Below are 6,602 nucleotides of genomic sequence, written 5' to 3'. Positions count from 1 at the left end.
AGGGCCTAGTAGATGGGCCTAAAGGCAGAGGAACCAACGCTCAGTAACAGAGGACCTAGGCCTTAAGCCACAAATTTCAAATGTGGATTTGAACTTAAGCAAAAATTCAAGCGTGTTCAGCTCTGGACCCATCTCCAGTTTGCAACCCGGGGCTCAGTGGGGGATCCCAAGGCCTGAATTAATTTTTTCATGTACATTTAGTGCTCATGAAAGAGACATGATTGACAGCTGAAGGCTCAAGACTGTTGCCAGCCACAAAATTCAAAAATCAGTTGAAAAATCATAAGATTTGAAACCAATCAAATTTTTTAGTTTTTTTGGTCTTCTGATTTTTGAACTCCCCCTTCCTGCCCCCAGTCTGCATGTGGGACATTGCCCACTCTCACAGATGCACAGTGACTGAGTATGGTGGGTTTGGCCCCCAACTGCAGGAGAACTTGCTCGAAAAACCTAAATGAGCTCAAATGACATCTATCTGTAAACACTTCTGCTGATGGTTCAGCGGGCTCGCAGCTTCTCAAAGCCCCAAATGCCAATTAATTCTATGCCTGTCTCCAGTCCTTCAAACAATTATGGACTCCCGGCCGCATCTCACTGCCATTGACTGCCCTCCAGTCCTCATATCTGCCAGCCCCACATCAACTTTTTCCATCCATCCCCACATCGATTCTGCATCCTTAGCACAACTCTGTTCTTTCTCCAGCTGTGGTTCTTCGCTCCCTTCATCCCAGGCACTGAGGAGTGGGGGGTCATCGCTCCTCCAAGGGCACTGCATCCCCTCTGTCCCAAGCTTGTTGGGGAATGCTCAGGTCCATCAAGCCTGGCTTTGCAGAGCTACTGAGTTGGGGCAAGGGAGGAGCAGCCCCAATGCGTGATGAAGTCGTGGGAATTGGCAACACTGACCCAGCCTAAGCACTGGCTTTGCAGCCTTCCTTGCCACCATGCTACAGCATGAAAAGAAAGTGCAGCTAATTTGTTATGCCTCTTTGGCACCTCTGCTGGGATGGCCACCAGCAACACCAGCCAGTCTTGTCTAAAGTGGGCTGGATGGAGTAAGTACCTGTGGGCTGGGAGTTGGATTAAGAGCACCCAACACCTAATGCACAAGGACTTCCAGTTCCACCCTATGACCGAGCAGTGAAATGCTCTGTGCCCCATTTCCAAACTGCCCCTCCACCCCCCAGCTTTTCAAGCACCAAATTGATAGGCTCCCTTTGACCCCAAATGCTACGTTTAAAACAAATACCTTTCTGCCACCAGGGGCAGCTTGCTGCCTTGCTGTCCGTTGCGGGAGCTCAGCTGAGCTGTGAGCCGCCAGAGCGCAGGTGGCAGCTGCCTGAGGTATTGGGGTTGGAGGAAGGGCGGGCATCTCTCCTATCCCTTCCTGGTCCCTTGACTCAATGCAGGAGAGCAGTTGGGGGGTGCAGATGAGAAAAGAAAGCCCCCTTTGAGGTGTGTGTGGGATACACATGAGGAGAACACAATCCAGGAGGGCGTCACCTGGTTAGGGAAAAGGGTGCGGGGAGGGCTAGGATTCAGATGATGAGAGAGGGAGGGGTGAGAACCACATAAGATAGAGGAATCCCCAAAATGCGCTCAGGTATGGGCCAGGGGCTCCTCCCCTGCTAGGCATATCTAACCTCAGGCTCCTGGGCGAATGGTCCAGGGCCTCTGGCCTACCCCAAAACCTCGGCACTCGGTGACACAACAGTCTGGGGTGCTGCCGATTCCCTGGCCAGAGGACTCTCAGCTGGGAGAGTTTGCAAACCCTGGCAAGACAGATGGCAGAGTTGCCCCTGAAGTTGCTGGAGGAAAAGACAAACCACTAGGGCTCCCCATCTCCAGTCAGAAGACGTGTACAGGCAAGGGGGGGATGCTTGTTGTGGGCTGGGATGTTTTGGGGGTACAGGGAACTGGCGCCCCATTGAGGGTGGGGCACTGGCTGACTCAGAGACCGTTACACACTGTGGTATTTAAACTAGTCCTGTTAAAAATAACCTCAAAGCCACCAGAAGCTAGACTGAGGCCTCTGGCACCTGAAGGGCTAGTGCCACCTTATTCTGGAAATTGTCCGTGCACAACTATTATAATGGCTGGCAATCTCCAAACAGGCCCATGTAGCCAGTCGCTTAGCGAGAAGGGAAGCTACCTGGAGGCTGGGAGGCAAAGGCAGGCTGAGACGCCAGCCTCTGCTAAGATGCCACAGACTTTCCCGTCCCTCCATTAGAGATGAAGCCAGTTCCTCTCAGCCAGCGAGGCGACAGGTGAAGGGTGGTATATGGTAGGTAGTCAGGTTGGAGGTAGGAAGCATCAGCATGTTGTTAGCAATACATGTGAGCAGGGAGAGTGGGGCCCGTAGCACGGGGAAGGTGGGCACAGATGGAGGCAGCTGGCCAACTGTGTGTGCCATACGCCATGATGGGATGGCTACAGATAAGGGAAGGAAGGCGGCAGGACTCATGCTGGGGTGTGGGCAAAGACAGGAACTGGGCCTGTTTGGTCCCGGATCATCAACAATATTGAGGTGCTTGATTTCAGTGGGCGTTTGCCTAAGTATCTTTGAGGCTCTGGGCCTTGGTTCCTATCCCTTTAGAAATCTCATGAGTGAGTCTATCCTGACGGTTCCTGGGGTTAACATCAGAGATAGAGCTGAGGCACAAAGTTTGGATCCAGAGCTGAATTTCCCTAGATTTTGGGGAGCATTCAGAGCCAGAGATCTGGTTCATGCCCACGTACAGCTCAATATCCAATTTCCAATATCTCAGAGCAGAAGCAGTTTTGTTCTACCAGCCTCAGGGTCAGCGACAAAAACCAAGCAGCATCTGAAGGAGAAGCAGGCTGATGGGGAGCTCAAAGTTTGGCACGAGCTATAGTTTAGCCCAGAACTAGTAGTAATGTATGAAATGAGTTTACATAGTGTGCACCCATTAACAGGCCTGATTAAATCATTATTAAATAGCATGTTGACTTTGGTCCCTGTGCTAAGAGCTTCTGCTCCTGGATGTAGGTACTTGTCACAATGTATCAAGTGATCGTTAAATTGTGAGGGTAGACGGAAACACCAAGGTGTGGGAACATGTCATGACTTTGGTCAAATCCTGCTACGTCTGTCCCCTTCTCATAGACAGAGCCACAGCAGAGTGAAATGGCAGAAAAATCAATGAGAGAAAAATGGAACTGCCCAAAAGCTACCCAAGTCCCTTAAACCTCCCTTACTGTCAGATGTGCAAAACAGACTGGCTCATACTGATCTGTGTGCAATAACAGTGCCATCTAGAGGGCACACTAGGTTGTACAGAAGTAGGTGCTTTTTTTCCAAAGAAATATCTCTGCTGTCCAGTCCTAGGAAGTTGAGCTGAATGCAGAGGCTGGCTGTCATGTATATATCCACCTGGCACTTGCATCTGACACACAGTGCCATACAACAAAATCTCTGAAGGGAACTAAGAGGCACTGAAGCAGCAAGGCCAGCTGAAGCAACAGACCCAAACAAAAATAATCAGCTTTCAGTGAAGTTACCCCCTTTCTTTCTCGCTCTCTCGCTCTCACGGAGTACCCTTGGTGTAATACATTAGCATAGGAGTTGGCATCGGAATGCAACTCTGAAACCAGACTCAGATGGACTGAAGTGACATAACAGGTTGGGTAAGTTATACACAAGTAACTGGGTATCACTTTCCTGCCACAGCGGCAGGTAGGGGTGCAGCAAAGAACAGGAAGGTGGTAAGAATAAATAGGTGTCCCCTCTCCTTACTGGCCCTTACACCTGCCTGTTAGCTGCTTTTCCTGCTACGACCCCTTGGCATGTCAGTTATGCCCATTGTCCAACATTGCCCTTGACAGCCTCTGAATGTGGGCTTCCAAATGTATGAAGCCAGAGGCAGGAGAGAAAAATCTGCAGGAGTGACATGTGCCCCTGTAGTCAGGGTCATAATGCAGAGCTGCAGTACCTGTGTTCCTCTCTAACAATGAGCTGTCTTCATTTAATGGATGTTAGTTTGTCTAGGTGTGGGAAATGGAAAGAAAATAGAGTCTCCTGTGCCAGCCAACTGATGATGCCAAAAACCCCTCTCTCATGAAATCTGAACATGCGGCATATGGCTCAGTTTTAGTTTAACACCCAGGATTCCTAGCATCCAGCTTGGCTAACAAAAATATCTCTCTCTCTCTCTTTCTCACTAAGCTCCAGATCACTAGGTTGTGCAAGAGGCATCAGGTAGGTCAAACCATTCCGGGACTGCTGCACTAAGAAATGTTTCTGGGTAAGGGTGTGGGGAAAGAAAGCAATCAGGCTAGTTATATAACATGGCTAAACAGAGATCCATGTTCCATGATGTGCCCTGTTGGGATAGTCTACAACCAAAACTCGCTCGCTCTCTGTTTCAGGTTCTAACTACGAAAGCAATCAGAAGGAAGGGTAACTTTATGTGACACTTCCTGTCTATGCAACAGTGGGGAGCCACCACGTCCTGTTACTGCAAAGTGCTTCCCTATTACCAAATGGAGTTACAAGAACTGGTTTTATTTTGCTTTACTAAAGGTAATTATCAGTGTTGTTAGAGTTATGGTCTTCTCTCGGCCCAGGAAGGCTTCTTACTTACAGTCCCAGCTCTTTGGGGCAGGGTCTGTCTTTTGGTTCTTGTTCTGTGTGGTCCATGATTGAGGCTCCTGGGCACTATTGCAATACAAATAATAATGTTAGCAGTGGCAGCTCCAAAAGAAGGCAGGACTTGCAGTCGGGGAAGCAGGGCCCTTTAAAGTATCCCACATTGGGCACCCAAAGATGAGGCCTACAAAATTACTTTTAAAAACTTAGGCCATAGCTATTAAATACGGTTTAGGAACTTCAGCCTCTTCCCCTTTTCAGGACAACGAATCATCGCTAGTTAGCATGGCAGAGCTGGACAAATGCCATTTGCCAACATATGTCCAGGTGTCCTAATGTTGAGGCCTCCAAAATCACTAATTACTTTTGAAAATTGAAGCTTTTAGCCATAACACACAGAAAACAAGGGCCCTGAGAACAGTGCAGCCCCTGCCCCCTCACTTAGAGGGTCCAGTCTGAATAACTCACACTTCCAGGGGCTACATTCCATCCCACGCTGAACCCCTACCCTCCACCCTGCTCTGCAATTAAAAACCAGCGGCTGGCCCATCCCAGATGACTCGGGCTCACGCTGAGAGGTTGTTTAATTGTTCAGCCTTGGGCTGGAGCCTGGGCTCAAGGGCCCTGAGAGGGCCTGGACATCTACACTGCAATTAAACAGCCCCTTAGCCCGAGCACCAGGAGCCTGAGTCGGCTGGCACAGGCCAGCCGTGGGTGTAGACATAGCAATGTGATGAGCTCATCCTCAGTGCGCACTTCAGGTCACGGGGCTGCATTCTGTGTAGTCCAGTGCAGTGGGCATCCAGGCTGGTGCCAGCTAAACGTGGTTAGACAAAGCTGGCGTCTAGAGAGAGGCCAGAGCTGATTTACTGCAGATGGTAAAGGAATGACTCCAGCTGCCTTACACTGGGCTGAGCAAAGGCCTTGAGCTGTCATTAAATGCCCCCATAGTTTAACACAATGCCCAAACTAGGGAGTTCAGAATATGAACAAATAGTGACATCCTAGTGAGTAGCACTTCGTACAATTCAGCTAAGGCTTTCAAAGCACTTGTGGACATTACTAATTATGAGTCATTAAATGGCAGTGAAGCCTCCCAGCACTCCTGTTAAGTATATCCCTGCTGAAAGGTGGAGTCTCCAACACATGCCCGTGATGACGTGTGTGTCACAGTTTGGCTACCCAGGTATTGTGTGTAGGAGGCAGAGAGAACTCAGCCAACCCTCTTTAAGTGGAAGGGGAGAGGGGCGTTGTTAAAGCTAAAGGAAAGCAGGGCAGCTCACGCAGTTTGCTTTCAGCAGCAAGGCTCTGAGGCAGAGCATCAGCACAGGGCCAGTCCCAGACCGTCAGTGATGTGCATCTCCCTTGCACCTCACCTCCATGTGCTCTTCTGTTTCAGCCTTTCCTCCGTTTGTTTTTGGTCTTTTTTCAAATGGTTCTAGAGCAGGAATTGTTTACACCTAAGTGCCAGACGGTGCCCAGTTCCTGTTTTCATTGAGCATTGACAGAAGGACGGAAACTGCCGAGAGGTGTAGGCTGTAGCTGCGCTCACTGGCCCACTTCCCCATCCCCACCCCCTCGCCGACAACTCCTGACCTATTACTGACAGGAGTAGGTCTCCTTACTTGTACCAGTCTCCAGCCAGGCCCGGCCCTGTCAGATTAATCTTTTCTCTCTCATCCTGCGAGTGAAGGAGTTCTCATGTCAATTCAGTTCTATGTTTTTTCTGGGAGACTCTGTGGCACAGGTGACCCTGTGATTTTATGATATCCCAGGTACCATGGAACTGAAACCTGAGGTGCTCAGATACTATAGATACAAGAATCTATATCGAACAGACATAGAACAGTGATTCTGAAGGGCAAAGATTTTTTTACTCAGGCTGTTTAAAGCTCTGGTTTTGCTTTGTTCTCTTAACACCTATTCATGACTCTAATACCAGACAAATGTAAGCTCTGTTAGTTTAAGATTCAGCATCTCATTCATTCAGTTAAGG

This window comes from Caretta caretta, chromosome 5 (genome assembly GCF_965140235.1).
Source record: "Caretta caretta isolate rCarCar2 chromosome 5, rCarCar1.hap1, whole genome shotgun sequence".
Classification (NCBI taxonomy): Eukaryota; Metazoa; Chordata; order Testudines; family Cheloniidae; genus Caretta; species Caretta caretta.
This window is presented reverse-complemented; position numbering follows the sequence as displayed.